Source organism: Procambarus clarkii, chromosome 73 (genome assembly GCF_040958095.1).
Source record: "Procambarus clarkii isolate CNS0578487 chromosome 73, FALCON_Pclarkii_2.0, whole genome shotgun sequence".
Classification (NCBI taxonomy): Eukaryota; Metazoa; Arthropoda; class Malacostraca; order Decapoda; family Cambaridae; genus Procambarus; species Procambarus clarkii.
This window is the reverse complement of record NC_091222.1, coordinates 21,639,676-21,655,785: the sequence shown is the minus strand read 5'-3', so window position 1 is coordinate 21,655,785 and position 16,110 is coordinate 21,639,676.

The window sequence follows — 16,110 nt, the reverse complement described above, 5'->3', positions numbered from 1 at the left end:
CTGCAGCACGCCCACTTCTCATCTCAACGTCTTCTACTATGGGCTTGCTAACTGCAGAAATTCAACCTGGAGACACGCTATACCAAGAGTCTGACAACATCTTAGCCCATGATCTCTCCAGAGTTTATGAAGTAGAAGCGACTCCATCCAATACTCCACCACATAACGACGTACTTCTTCCAGAATCGCAGGCTTCGGGGGAGAGTTGTGACGATAATCTCCTTCAAGAGATTGAGCCTGCTCTTCCCTCCACAATTACGCCGATACAACTATATAAAACTACTATGGAAGAAATGTCCAACAACGACAACATCATCTCCAAGGTTTGCCAGAGCGCAAAACGTATGCAGCCAGGAACACCTGCTCAGACTCAAACCGCCAAACTACCCGTCTTGCTGCCGGCTCCTCTGATTGGTCGCCGGTCGGGCTGCAACTGCACTCCACCCCCCCATACTACTTGATGTCTGGGGCCGCCACGACCTCAGTCCTCAGAATATTCCGTGCTTTCTCACAGTTAACACTTCTCCCTGCTAGACGTAAGCTTTGGCGTATGTGTACTGAGAGAGGTAATAGCTTAAAGCCAATATTCCAGCACCTTTCATTTTTTGTATATTGCACTTCATGTTATTTTGCTCACTTGTCTTAACGTAACTTTTCATTGTGTCATTTAATTATTCTTATTATTTTGATTGATTGATTTTATTATACGAATTTGTTTGTCCATTTTATTCATGTTTTGATTTATTTAACGTAATTAAAATTCCATTGTTAAAGTTTACTTGTGTTTTGTGTGTCTTCTCCTTACCTTACCACAGACGAAGTTCCAGATTTTCTATTTTTTTTTATACTATGTGACGAGGCCATACCCCTAGCTTTCAACAGCCGAACACCAACGCGTTACCGTCACATATTATATGGGGGCCTGTCCTAGGAGCTTCACTCAGGTACTGGTGCCAAGTGGTAATTTATGGTAAGCGTATTTAACTTTGTTAACGTAGCTTTTACTATTTTTCATATTCAATTTCATTTTTTATAAGGTGCGGTGTATTGTGCATTACGAGAGTAACATATAGTGAAGGTGAAACAACTTTGGATTACGTGGTGACTGTAGGCCTCAGTCATACTCTTAATTGGTCATCTCTCCCTCCGTGTTATTACTCGTGTTTACCATCTTTGTCCCTTGGATATTTCTCATTTTTGACAGATCATCATATTGGTACCCTGGTACTGTGGTCTGCCCCGGGTCAAGAGTACCCAATCTTCTGCAATCTGACTGTAGGAGGACAAAGAGGGCCATAGTTCCTCTAGCTCGAACTTTAGTTGCTGAATTGGGACCTCAGCAGCAGTTCTCGTCACCAGTTGACACCTCGCACCCCTACACGTCAGTCAGAGATGATGATACATACAACGGTAGGGAATTAGCTTACTTTTTCAGAGCACAAAAGTTCGCTAAATTCTGTAAGTATCATATTAAATTCAGTAGGAAAAACTTGCTTTATGTCCTATAGAGACTCGGCAAGGTATGCCTACATCCTTGGACTACCAATTTTACTTTTGAGGCAATTAACTGTTTCATTTGTTTTCGAAACTCTGTTTCATTTGTTAGTAGGATTTTCTTGCCCTTATCCTCTTACATGAGTACCGGGTACAAGATTTCCTGCGCCCTTGATTTAATTTAATCATTTAACATCTTTTACTTAACTTTAATTGTTAAAGATCTCACAGGATAGGTATCAGTTGCCACGTTGTCCTGTTTCTGACATTCACTATTGAATATTCGTGTACCTTTATTTGCTAATTTCACCATGTTTCGTCTCCAAGCTTTCCGTGCAAATCCAGCAGGTGAAATAGGGACTTTAAGTCGTGCCAAGAAGACTGAATTACAAACTCTTGCACATGAGTATCAACTAGAAGTTCCCTACCAAGCCAACAAAAATGACCTACACAACCTGTTGCTGGATTACTATTTAGAGCAAGGTAAGATAGACTCTGAAACTCATGAAACTTACTATATTGCAGAAAAAACTGATTTGGCAACGCTGAAACTCAAACTAGAGCTGGCCAAGATTGAAGAACGAACAGCTGCCATACGGAGGGAAGAACAAGAACGCGAGGCCGCCTTGAGGAGAGAAGAACACGAACGTGGACTCGCCCTCCAGGAACATGAGGTCGCATTACTCCGTGAACGTGAACGAGTACAGCTTGAAACACTCCAGGAGCGGGAACGCCTACAGCTTGAAACCAAACAACGCGAGTTGGAGATACAACGCGAACATGACAAGCAACAAGCGACTCTGGCTCTAGAGTGTCGTCAACGAGAAATCGCCTTGGAAACTTCACACTTCACTCAACGCCAGCAAGCTACTGCCAATTTTCCCGTCAGTTTTAATATATCACATGCAAGTAAGTTAATGCCATCCTTTGTAGAAGCAGAAGTTGATGTGTTCTTTACCACCTTTGAAACCCTTGCTAATCAACTCAGTTGGCCTGTCGACCAATGGGCCACACTTCTCAGAGTCCATCTTACAGGTAGAGCTGCAGTCACACTCAGTACTTTGGCGTCTGAGAATGACTACCAGACTCTGAAACAAGCAGTGTTGGACGCCTACCTCCTCTCTACTGAAAGTTATAGAAGGAAATTCCGTGACCACCTGAAGGCAAGTACCACTACCTTCCTCGAGTTTGCTAACACGAAACGGAGGTATTTCATGAAATGGCTGGAAGCAGCACAGGTCTCTACTTTTACAGAACTCGTCAACCTGATGCTTGTTGAAGAATTCTTGAGACGTGTGCCGCCTCCTGTCCGCCTCTACTTAGCAGATAAAGAAGAAACCGACTACCTGAAGTGTGCTAAGTCGGCTGACACTTACAGCCTCATCCACCGGCTGACACCCGAACCATCCTCCAGTAAGAAGTCGTGGTACAGTTACGAGAAAGTGAGCCCCGATCAAGCTGGTTCACAACTGTACTGCAAGTATTGTAGACTCTATGGACATACCATAGACAAGTGTGGTAAGTCTCAATACAAGGGAACCACTGACCAACAAAAACCCAAACCAACTCCTCCTAAGTCCGGTAAGCCTGTGATGAATGTTGGTGTTAATGTTAATGATCTTTCTCTTTTCAGTAACCACCTGTATACTGGAACTGTCTCTGCCAACGGGTCAAATCCGGAGGGACGTTTCAAATTGAAGATCTTGAGGGACACAGCGGCTCTTCAATCGATCATCTTGAAGTCGGCTGTGCCCAACATCACCTACACCGGAGAAACTGTCTTCATCACTGACCTCACTGCTACCACTCCATACCCTCTCGCCAGAGTCCACCTGGATTGTCCCTACGTGAACGGGGAAGTCCAAGTCGCCGTCAGGGAAAAGCCTTTTCCCATGCCTGGAGTGCAACTTCTCCTAGGCAACGACTTGGCAGAAGACCTGCAACCGACCAACCTGATCGTCATGGACAAACCCCAGGTCTGTAACTCTGTGCCAATAAACCCTATTGTAGAGTATGTTCCAGCAGAGGTTCAAGAGAGTGATGAAGTTTCTCCTCCGGTTCTCGTGACCACCCGTGCACAAGCCGCACGTCCACAGCCAGCTGACTCTACTGCTACCGCTGTCCCTCAAGACCCTCAGAAACTCCCCCCGCATCTGACCAAGTTGGAGTTCCGTAAGTTGCAGAGGGAAGATCTTACTTTAACACCATTGTTTTTCCAGGCTGAGACTCAACCCGACAGTATTCCTGGGTTCTTCCTAGAGAACGACTTGCTCTACCACAGATATAGACCCAGTAAACTGAAGGAGGAGGACGATTGGGCCAACATCGAACAACTTGTGATTCCCACCAGCCTGCGGCCCACTATTCTACACCTGGCCCACGGAGCACTCTCCCACTATGGCTTCAACAAGACTTACCATGGAATTCGTCAAGACTACTACTGGCCAGGTATGGTAAATAACGTCAAACAGTACGTAAAACAGTGTCATACATGTCAGATGGCAGGCAAACCGAACATCTCCATTCCCAGAGCGCCACTGATTCCCATACAGGTGCCTGCGGAACCTTTCCACAGACTCATAATAGACTGTGTTGGTCCTTTACCTCGGACCAGTTCAGGTAACGCCTACATCCTAACCATCCTGTGTCCTACCACCAGATTTCCCATAGCAGTTCCAGTGAAGAACATCACGGCTGCTACGGTTATAAAACATCTATTGAAGATCTTCACTCAATATGGATTTCCCAGAGAGATTCAGAGCGACTGTGGTACCAACTTCACCAGTGATCTCTTCAAAAGGACACTGGAGGAGTTCAACATCAAACAGGTATTGTCCAGCCCCTATCATCCTGCTTCACAGGGTTCTCTTGAACGTAGTCATCAGACTATCAAAGCACTCTTGAAAAAGTTTTGTAGTGAAACCTCGAAGGATTGGGATAAGCAGATTGACCTTATAATGTGTATTTACAGAAGTCTCCCCAATGAGTCCCTAGGAGTATCTCCTTATGAGATGCTCTACGGCCGTAAGTGCCGTACTCCCCTTAAGGCTTTCAAAGACTCTCTCCGAGATGCCACCTTCAGTGAGCATCAGAATGTGCCCCAGTTTCTTCAAAACCTTCAACACATTCTAGAGAGAGTCCACCGTTTTGCCCATGATAATCTATTGAAAGCCCAGGAGAGAATGAAAACTCATTATGACCAGACCAGCAAAGTAAGAAAATTCAAGCCGGGAGACTTCGTCCTTGCATACTTCCCTATCCCAGGTTCACCTTTACAAAACAGATTTTCAGGACCCTACCGCGTCAAAGAGTGCAGGAATAATAACAACTACGTCATAGAGACTCCAGATAGGCGGCGGAAGACCCAGCTGTGCCACGTCAACCTCCTGAAGCAATATAATGGTACTCCTCCCACTGTCCTGACTAACTGTTCTACCTTCACAGAACCCTACATCCACAGTGAGACCTTCCCAGCTTCTCCTCCCGAAAGCACTGACAAGGAGTCAGCGCTTTCTAATTCCAAAATCCTTAATGATCTTCCCAAATACTTTCAGGATAATAATAGTGTTCCTTTGCCATATTCTAATTCCACTCTCACCTCGTCAGATAAGCCCTTCATCCTCCATGTCGACGCCAATGGTACCGACGTTGGTGGTGTCGTGATGCAGCAACGAGGCGAGAAGAATACACCTGTCAGCGACTACTGCTACAAGGAACTACGGAACAATTGGCAAGGAGCTACTCTTCCTCATCCTGAAGCTCCAGCACTTCATTCCACACCTGAAAAGTGCTCGGTCCACCATCAACAGGGACCACACCACCCTACACCTCCTGTGTCGGAAAATCCGACACCATTTAATAATATATCATACAGACAGATAATTGCTGTATAGTATAAACAAGTTAACCCATAGAAAACGTAACTTGTAGTGGAATTACCGTCTATAGAAAACGGGATATCATCACCACATACTATTATAAATCACCACCTATTATGGTGGGAATTATTCTTAAATACATTAGTCTTTGGACTTTACCATCATAAAAACATCTCATATAAATTAACTTAATTATCAATATTAAAGTAGAGTAAATGTGACCCTTCTATCACCTTTGGACATCTGGACAATGTAAGCCAGGCGTCAGTGAGGGAGAAGGGCAGCCATTGTTGATACTAGACCAGAGGCTCACGGGAGCAAATTCGGCTCCTGTTAATTTTACTTGGACGTAGTGTTATGGAAACCAAAGGTGTACCATCTCCAACACGCTGTCTACAAATTCAAGTTAAGTGTTCTTTCCGAAACCCATTATCTTTCATTTATGGCCATTAATGTCATTATATAGGGTGAGCGGTTAGAGCACGACATAGCCTCAAACTAAAGGTAATTAAGCCAGGTCTTTATTGTTCCATGTATAGTGTTTTCTCTGATATAACTTGTCATATATAGGATTCTGGCTTTACAGCTAGCGCCCTTTTGACAGGTCAAGACGAGGAAGCAAGGACTTTGTGCACCAGTTACTGGGTGATGGAAGCTACCTCAAAGAGGATAATTTGGTGTCTACACCCTAGTTATACCTGGTGGACTAACCTGCTGTACTATAAGATAAGGAACCTCTTCAATGTATGTAGTCTATTACTGTAGTTTGATTGGCTGCATATATATTCAATTAATATAAACACCCCCCTAATGTGTAGAGGATCGATTTGTGAGATTATGAGATTATTGCAGAAATACAGTCCACTTATCATTATACAAATTGCTATCGAAGTATATAAATTAACGTAAATATAAATTCATATAAATTAAATAAATATAAATCTCACAGGTCGGTTCCCACATCCTGCAGCACGCCCACTTCTCATCTCAACGTCTTCTACTATGGGCTTGCTAACTGCAGAAATTCAACCTGGAGACACGCTATACCAAGAGTCTGACAACATCTTAGCCCATGATCTCTCCAGAGTTTATGAAGTAGAAGCGACTCCATCCAATACTCCACCACATAACGACGTACTTCTTCCAGAATCGCAGGCTTCGGGGGAGAGTTGTGACGATAATCTCCTTCAAGAGATTGAGCCTGCTCTTCCCTCCACAATTACGCCGATACAACTATATAAAACTACTATGGAAGAAATGTCCAACAACGACAACATCATCTCCAAGGTTTGCCAGAGCGCAAAACGTATGCAGCCAGGAACACCTGCTCAGACTCAAACCGCCAAACTACCCGTCTTGCTGCCGGCTCCTCTGATTGGTCGCCGGTCGGGCTGCAACTGCACTCCACCCCCCCATACTACTTGATGTCTGGGGCCGCCACGACCTCAGTCCTCAGAATATTCCGTGCTTTCTCACAGTTAACACTTCTCCCTGCTAGACGTAAGCTTTGGCGTATGTGTACTGAGAGAGGTAATAGCTTAAAGCCAATATTCCAGCACCTTTCATTTTTTGTATATTGCACTTCATGTTATTTTGCTCACTTGTCTTAACGTAACTTTTCATTGTGTCATTTAATTATTCTTATTATTTTGATTGATTGATTTTATTATACGAATTTGTTTGTCCATTTTATTCATGTTTTGATTTATTTAACGTAATTAAAATTCCATTGTTAAAGTTTACTTGTGTTTTGTGTGTCTTCTCCTTACCTTACCACAGACGAAGTTCCAGATTTTCTATTTTTTTTTATACTATGTGACGAGGCCATACCCCTAGCTTTCAACAGCCGAACACCAACGCGTTACCGTCACATATTATATGGGGGCCTGTCCTAGGAGCTTCACTCAGGTACTGGTGCCAAGTGGTAATTTATGGTAAGCGTATTTAACTTTGTTAACGTAGCTTTTACTATTTTTCATATTCAATTTCATTTTTTATAAGGTGCGGTGTATTGTGCATTACGAGAGTAACATATAGTGAAGGTGAAACAACTTTGGATTACGTGGTGACTGTAGGCCTCAGTCATACTCTTAATTGGTCATCTCTCCCTCCGTGTTATTACTCGTGTTTACCATCTTTGTCCCTTGGATATTTCTCATTTTTGACAGATCATCATATTGGTACCCTGGTACTGTGGTCTGCCCCGGGTCAAGAGTACCCAATCTTCTGCAATCTGACTGTAGGAGGACAAAGAGGGCCATAGTTCCTCTAGCTCGAACTTTAGTTGCTGAATTGGGACCTCAGCAGCAGTTCTCGTCACCAGTTGACACCTCGCACCCCTACACGTCAGTCAGAGATGATGATACATACAACGGTAGGGAATTAGCTTACTTTTTCAGAGCACAAAAGTTCGCTAAATTCTGTAAGTATCATATTAAATTCAGTAGGAAAAACTTGCTTTATGTCCTATAGAGACTCGGCAAGGTATGCCTACATCCTTGGACTACCAATTTTACTTTTGAGGCAATTAACTGTTTCATTTGTTTTCGAAACTCTGTTTCATTTGTTAGTAGGATTTTCTTGCCCTTATCCTCTTACATGAGTACCGGGTACAAGATTTCCTGCGCCCTTGATTTAATTTAATCATTTAACATCTTTTACTTAACTTTAATTGTTAAAGATCTCACAGGATAGGTATCAGTTGCCACGTTGTCCTGTTTCTGACATTCACTATTGAATATTCGTGTACCTTTATTTGCTAATTTCACCATGTTTCGTCTCCAAGCTTTCCGTGCAAATCCAGCAGGTGAAATAGGGACTTTAAGTCGTGCCAAGAAGACTGAATTACAAACTCTTGCACATGAGTATCAACTAGAAGTTCCCTACCAAGCCAACAAAAATGACCTACACAACCTGTTGCTGGATTACTATTTAGAGCAAGGTAAGATAGACTCTGAAACTCATGAAACTTACTATATTGCAGAAAAAACTGATTTGGCAACGCTGAAACTCAAACTAGAGCTGGCCAAGATTGAAGAACGAACAGCTGCCATACGGAGGGAAGAACAAGAACGCGAGGCCGCCTTGAGGAGAGAAGAACACGAACGTGGACTCGCCCTCCAGGAACATGAGGTCGCATTACTCCGTGAACGTGAACGAGTACAGCTTGAAACACTCCAGGAGCGGGAACGCCTACAGCTTGAAACCAAACAACGCGAGTTGGAGATACAACGCGAACATGACAAGCAACAAGCGACTCTGGCTCTAGAGTGTCGTCAACGAGAAATCGCCTTGGAAACTTCACACTTCACTCAACGCCAGCAAGCTACTGCCAATTTTCCCGTCAGTTTTAATATATCACATGCAAGTAAGTTAATGCCATCCTTTGTAGAAGCAGAAGTTGATGTGTTCTTTACCACCTTTGAAACCCTTGCTAATCAACTCAGTTGGCCTGTCGACCAATGGGCCACACTTCTCAGAGTCCATCTTACAGGTAGAGCTGCAGTCACACTCAGTACTTTGGCGTCTGAGAATGACTACCAGACTCTGAAACAAGCAGTGTTGGACGCCTACCTCCTCTCTACTGAAAGTTATAGAAGGAAATTCCGTGACCACCTGAAGGCAAGTACCACTACCTTCCTCGAGTTTGCTAACACGAAACGGAGGTATTTCATGAAATGGCTGGAAGCAGCACAGGTCTCTACTTTTACAGAACTCGTCAACCTGATGCTTGTTGAAGAATTCTTGAGACGTGTGCCGCCTCCTGTCCGCCTCTACTTAGCAGATAAAGAAGAAACCGACTACCTGAAGTGTGCTAAGTCGGCTGACACTTACAGCCTCATCCACCGGCTGACACCCGAACCATCCTCCAGTAAGAAGTCGTGGTACAGTTACGAGAAAGTGAGCCCCGATCAAGCTGGTTCACAACTGTACTGCAAGTATTGTAGACTCTATGGACATACCATAGACAAGTGTGGTAAGTCTCAATACAAGGGAACCACTGACCAACAAAAACCCAAACCAACTCCTCCTAAGTCCGGTAAGCCTGTGATGAATGTTGGTGTTAATGTTAATGATCTTTCTCTTTTCAGTAACCACCTGTATACTGGAACTGTCTCTGCCAACGGGTCAAATCCGGAGGGACGTTTCAAATTGAAGATCTTGAGGGACACAGCGGCTCTTCAATCGATCATCTTGAAGTCGGCTGTGCCCAACATCACCTACACCGGAGAAACTGTCTTCATCACTGACCTCACTGCTACCACTCCATACCCTCTCGCCAGAGTCCACCTGGATTGTCCCTACGTGAACGGGGAAGTCCAAGTCGCCGTCAGGGAAAAGCCTTTTCCCATGCCTGGAGTGCAACTTCTCCTAGGCAACGACTTGGCAGAAGACCTGCAACCGACCAACCTGATCGTCATGGACAAACCCCAGGTCTGTAACTCTGTGCCAATAAACCCTATTGTAGAGTATGTTCCAGCAGAGGTTCAAGAGAGTGATGAAGTTTCTCCTCCGGTTCTCGTGACCACCCGTGCACAAGCCGCACGTCCACAGCCAGCTGACTCTACTGCTACCGCTGTCCCTCAAGACCCTCAGAAACTCCCCCCGCATCTGACCAAGTTGGAGTTCCGTAAGTTGCAGAGGGAAGATCTTACTTTAACACCATTGTTTTTCCAGGCTGAGACTCAACCCGACAGTATTCCTGGGTTCTTCCTAGAGAACGACTTGCTCTACCACAGATATAGACCCAGTAAACTGAAGGAGGAGGACGATTGGGCCAACATCGAACAACTTGTGATTCCCACCAGCCTGCGGCCCACTATTCTACACCTGGCCCACGGAGCACTCTCCCACTATGGCTTCAACAAGACTTACCATGGAATTCGTCAAGACTACTACTGGCCAGGTATGGTAAATAACGTCAAACAGTACGTAAAACAGTGTCATACATGTCAGATGGCAGGCAAACCGAACATCTCCATTCCCAGAGCGCCACTGATTCCCATACAGGTGCCTGCGGAACCTTTCCACAGACTCATAATAGACTGTGTTGGTCCTTTACCTCGGACCAGTTCAGGTAACGCCTACATCCTAACCATCCTGTGTCCTACCACCAGATTTCCCATAGCAGTTCCAGTGAAGAACATCACGGCTGCTACGGTTATAAAACATCTATTGAAGATCTTCACTCAATATGGATTTCCCAGAGAGATTCAGAGCGACTGTGGTACCAACTTCACCAGTGATCTCTTCAAAAGGACACTGGAGGAGTTCAACATCAAACAGGTATTGTCCAGCCCCTATCATCCTGCTTCACAGGGTTCTCTTGAACGTAGTCATCAGACTATCAAAGCACTCTTGAAAAAGTTTTGTAGTGAAACCTCGAAGGATTGGGATAAGCAGATTGACCTTATAATGTGTATTTACAGAAGTCTCCCCAATGAGTCCCTAGGAGTATCTCCTTATGAGATGCTCTACGGCCGTAAGTGCCGTACTCCCCTTAAGGCTTTCAAAGACTCTCTCCGAGATGCCACCTTCAGTGAGCATCAGAATGTGCCCCAGTTTCTTCAAAACCTTCAACACATTCTAGAGAGAGTCCACCGTTTTGCCCATGATAATCTATTGAAAGCCCAGGAGAGAATGAAAACTCATTATGACCAGACCAGCAAAGTAAGAAAATTCAAGCCGGGAGACTTCGTCCTTGCATACTTCCCTATCCCAGGTTCACCTTTACAAAACAGATTTTCAGGACCCTACCGCGTCAAAGAGTGCAGGAATAATAACAACTACGTCATAGAGACTCCAGATAGGCGGCGGAAGACCCAGCTGTGCCACGTCAACCTCCTGAAGCAATATAATGGTACTCCTCCCACTGTCCTGACTAACTGTTCTACCTTCACAGAACCCTACATCCACAGTGAGACCTTCCCAGCTTCTCCTCCCGAAAGCACTGACAAGGAGTCAGCGCTTTCTAATTCCAAAATCCTTAATGATCTTCCCAAATACTTTCAGGATAATAATAGTGTTCCTTTGCCATATTCTAATTCCACTCTCACCTCGTCAGATAAGCCCTTCATCCTCCATGTCGACGCCAATGGTACCGACGTTGGTGGTGTCGTGATGCAGCAACGAGGCGAGAAGAATACACCTGTCAGCGACTACTGCTACAAGGAACTACGGAACAATTGGCAAGGAGCTACTCTTCCTCATCCTGAAGCTCCAGCACTTCATTCCACACCTGAAAAGTGCTCGGTCCACCATCAACATGGACCACACCACCCTACACCTCCTGTGTCGGAAAATCCGACACCATTTAATAATATATCATACAGACAGATAATTGCTGTATAGTATAAACAAGTTAACCCATAGAAAACGTAACTTGTAGTGGAATTACCGTCTATAGAAAACGGGATATCATCACCACATACTATTATAAATCACCACCTATTATGGTGGGAATTATTCTTAAATACATTAGTCTTTGGACTTTACCATCATAAAAACATCTCATATAAATTAACTTAATTATCAATATTAAAGTAGAGTAAATGTGACCCTTCTATCACCTTTGGACATCTGGACAATGTAAGCCAGGCGTCAGTGAGGGAGGAGGGCAGCCATTGTTGATACTAGACCAGAGGCTCACGGGAGCAAATTCGGCTCCTGTTAATTTTACTTGGACGTAGTGTTATGGAAACCAAAGGTGTACCATCTCCAACACGCTGTCTACAAATTCAAGTTAAGTGTTCTTTCCGAAACCCATTATCTTTCATTTATGGCCATTAATGTCATTATATAGGGTGAGCGGTTAGAGCACGACATAGCCTCAAACTAAAGGTAATTAAGCCAGGTCTTTATTGTTCCATGTATAGTGTTTTCTCTGATATAACTTGTCATATATAGGATTCTGGCTTTACAGCTAGCGCCCTTTTGACAGGTCAAGACGAGGAAGCAAGGACTTTGTGCACCAGTTACTGGGTGATGGAAGCTACCTCAAAGAGGATAATTTGGTGTCTACACCCTAGTTATACCTGGTGGACTAACCTGCTGTACTATAAGATAAGGAACCTCTTCAATGTATGTAGTCTATTACTGTAGTTTGATTGGCTGCATATATATTCAATTAATATAAACACCCCCCTAATGTGTAGAGGATCGATTTGTGAGATTATGAGATTATTGCAGAAATACAGTCCACTTATCATTATACAAATTGCTATCGAAGTATATAAATTAACGTAAATATAAATTCATATAAATTAAATAAATATAAATCTCACAGGTCGGTTCCCACATTAATTGGTCATCTTCGAACCGGATGACGGATTATTTGATCCTTTGAACCCACGTTTGGTCATCTTAGTACCGGATGAACCAGTTAAACAGTGGATTCATTAAATATCTAGTGCAGTGTGGTTTAAACAAAGCCAGCAGTCATGACGGCGGCGTTGACTCGTGCGAGTTCACGAGCCCCGCTCAGTTCAGATCAGCCTTATTCAGCGGTTTCATGCACACTCACAGAAATTTGGTGGTGTGTTATTTCGTGAAATGACAGCGCTAATATTGAAGCCAGCCAAATTAGTGGCTGTGTCCTCGCAAGATTGTTCACGGATTTTGTGGTGTTAAATTTCGCGAGAGATTATCTACGAATTTTGTGGAGTTTATTTCGCGAGGTCACTAATAATATTTAATACTTCTAGATAATATTAGAAGTTTCATAGAGGCAATTAAGAGGCTATTATCAATAATTGTGTATATTATTTCTCCAAAATAGAGAATTATTTAATATATATTGCACTAGTGATCACAGTATAATATTTACTAATTGCCAACCCACAACAGGGTAGGATATTAACATTGACTAGTTGAACTATTATTGCTCATCCTAGTCCCATTATTACCATAGTCTAGTTGTACTATATTGAACAACCTAACACCATTAATGAATGGTCCAAACCCTATTTTGGGTGTAATTTTTATCGACTCGAGTTGAGTTGTATATATAATAATTTACTTATGATCATTACACCTTTGAGTGATTAATTAGTGTCTATTCCATCCTAGGGTGATATTGAAGAGCTAACCTAAAGGTACTTCCAGTGACACTGGTTTATCACTCAAATCATTAGTGTGTATGATTGTATATATATAATGTGTATTAATTTTAAGTGCTAACCTCTAGTAGAGGTAGGATTATTGCCTAGTGAGTGCAGAATTTACCCTAGGCTACCATCAGTGCTTGTTCAGTATTATGAGCAGCCCAAGTACAAGCCCCACAAGGCTTCACCAACTAGCTAGTATGGATAATGCAGGGAGAATGAAAAGAACCCTTGCAGGTCTTAAAGGCCATTTAACAAGACAGATCAAGAAATGTGAAGATTTGTCACAACAATCAACAGTTGATTATGCTGACCTGGAAAGCTATTATCAAGCAGCTGCAGGTAAATTTGAGCAAATCAAATGTCAAATAGCAACATATGTGGCTGAACTTGCCAACACCAATTTATCAGAAACAGAAATAGACGACATTATGGTTGATCTTGCGAATTATGAAGATCACTCTCAGGGCCACGTTACAGCCTTATGTCAAATTAATTGCCCAAAACAAGGCAACAGCAACAACAACAACAGTTGCATCTAATACGAGTCAAGCAGAAGCTCGACTCCCTCCAATTAATTTACCCACTTTCTCAGGAAAAGATGAGGAAGATTGGGACGAAATTTGGAACAAATTCGTTGACCTTGTAGATTCAAAACAATCTTTACCAAAGAGTAGTAAATTCTCTTATTTGCAAGGCCAATTATCAGGTGAGGCTAAAACAGTAGTATCCCATCTGAGATTAACTAATGACGGCTATGATCTGGCAGTAAAACTCCTCAAGGATAATTATGCTGATCCAGAAGTAAGAACATCACATTTAGTTCATGAGCTGTTGCATTTACCCCCACCGGAGGCTTCAGCTAATTCACTCCAAGTCTTCAAGCTGGAGGTAGAATCATTGATCAATGCCCTCAGCCTGACAGCAGATACAAATGGGGCTGAGTGGGTCTTGAAAATAATTGTCCAGGAGAAAATACCTAGGGACATATTGAGACAAATGAGTGCTCATTACAATAAAAGCATCTTATCCATGAATGAAATATCTGAAGGTTTAAAGTCAGTAGTTCATCAATTACGAACACATGACAAATTAAAACCACCAAGTAAACCCTCAGAAACCAATAATAGTAAACCACAGAGTACCAAAGGTACTCCAAATCAATCTAGACAATATAATTCAACACCAAAGTGGAACAGTGGCAGTGTGGGCGTATATGCAGTGGGACCCTCCAAGCCTATAGTTACTGTGTCATCCAAGAACGTGACACCAAAGGGTACTGGAAGCTATGGAACATGTTTGTTCTGCAATGAGAAACATTCAATGTACCACTGCCCTAATTTTCCTGATAGTGACGCCCGTGTTGAGCGACTCAAAGATTTGCAACATTGCACGAGGTGCCTCAGGAAACATAACATCAAGGATTGTGATACCCAATTACACACCTGTAATAGGTGTAACAAAGGTCAGCACCATGCAGCATTGTACAGAGACACCAAAACAACGTCTCCAAACCCCAAGGTGGAAGATAGCATTCCCACCACAGTACAGTACTGCAAGGTGCAACAAACAAAGAGTGTCCAATCGGCAAAGTCTAAAGGTAATACGACTTTGCCTACTGCCCAAATTACCATCCTGAATAAGAGGGCCAAGGTCCATACCCGTGGGTTGTTTGACCAAGGATCCAAGAGAACATATATTACTAAAAAGCTGGCAGATGAACTACAATTAAGGCCTGTAGCCCAGATGTCATTCAACATCTCAGGGTTTGAAACAGATGCAGGACCTCAAGTCTACCAGGTGGTACAACCATCAGTACGTTTAGGCAGATACATCTGTTGAGTACAAGCCATTGTGGTGGACAAAATACCAGTAGACCTACAAGTTCAAGGTCTGAGAGCAACAGCCAAATTCCTGAGAAATAGAGGAATAAAATTGGCAGATAATATTAAGTCTGATCACCTCACCGACTTCGGTCTCCTTGTAGGGACAGACTATTGTCATCGATTCATCGGTAGCCCTACTAAATATCAGGGTATAACCATGTTAAACTCTGCAGGAGGTAAATTACTCTCAGGCCCAGTATCAAGCCTGAGGAGACCTATGCCTGCAGATAAACAATACCAATAGAAATCTAAATTTGTCAGCTGATTATATTTCTCCAGGAGCATTATACTAAGGAGATTACAGCTGACTATACCAACAGAAGTTGATGTTAGTATCATCGTTTAAAGCTGAAGATGAGTTCATGAGGCCTCAGTGGCAAATCAGTGAACAGTAGCCTAAAACAGCTACAAGTCACTGCGACCAATGTCACTGAACCCACTGCAGTCTCAGAACCATACTTTACTTCAAACTTCAAGTTATATCTAATGTCACTGATCTCACTGCAGTCCCTGAATCATACTTGACTGTAGTACTTGATCACATTCAGTCTTCTGGGTTAAATAATATGTATTTAGGCTTGAATATTAGCCTTTCAAGAGTTGACAGGGAAATGAAATCGCATTAGACTTCTAACCCCTGCAACTCTAGTACGGGACATCCGTCCTGTACGAACAGACGCACAAGTGTGGGATTACTAACTACTAACATCAAATTAATCTAATAATTCGAAGGAGGAGTATCGGTGTTCG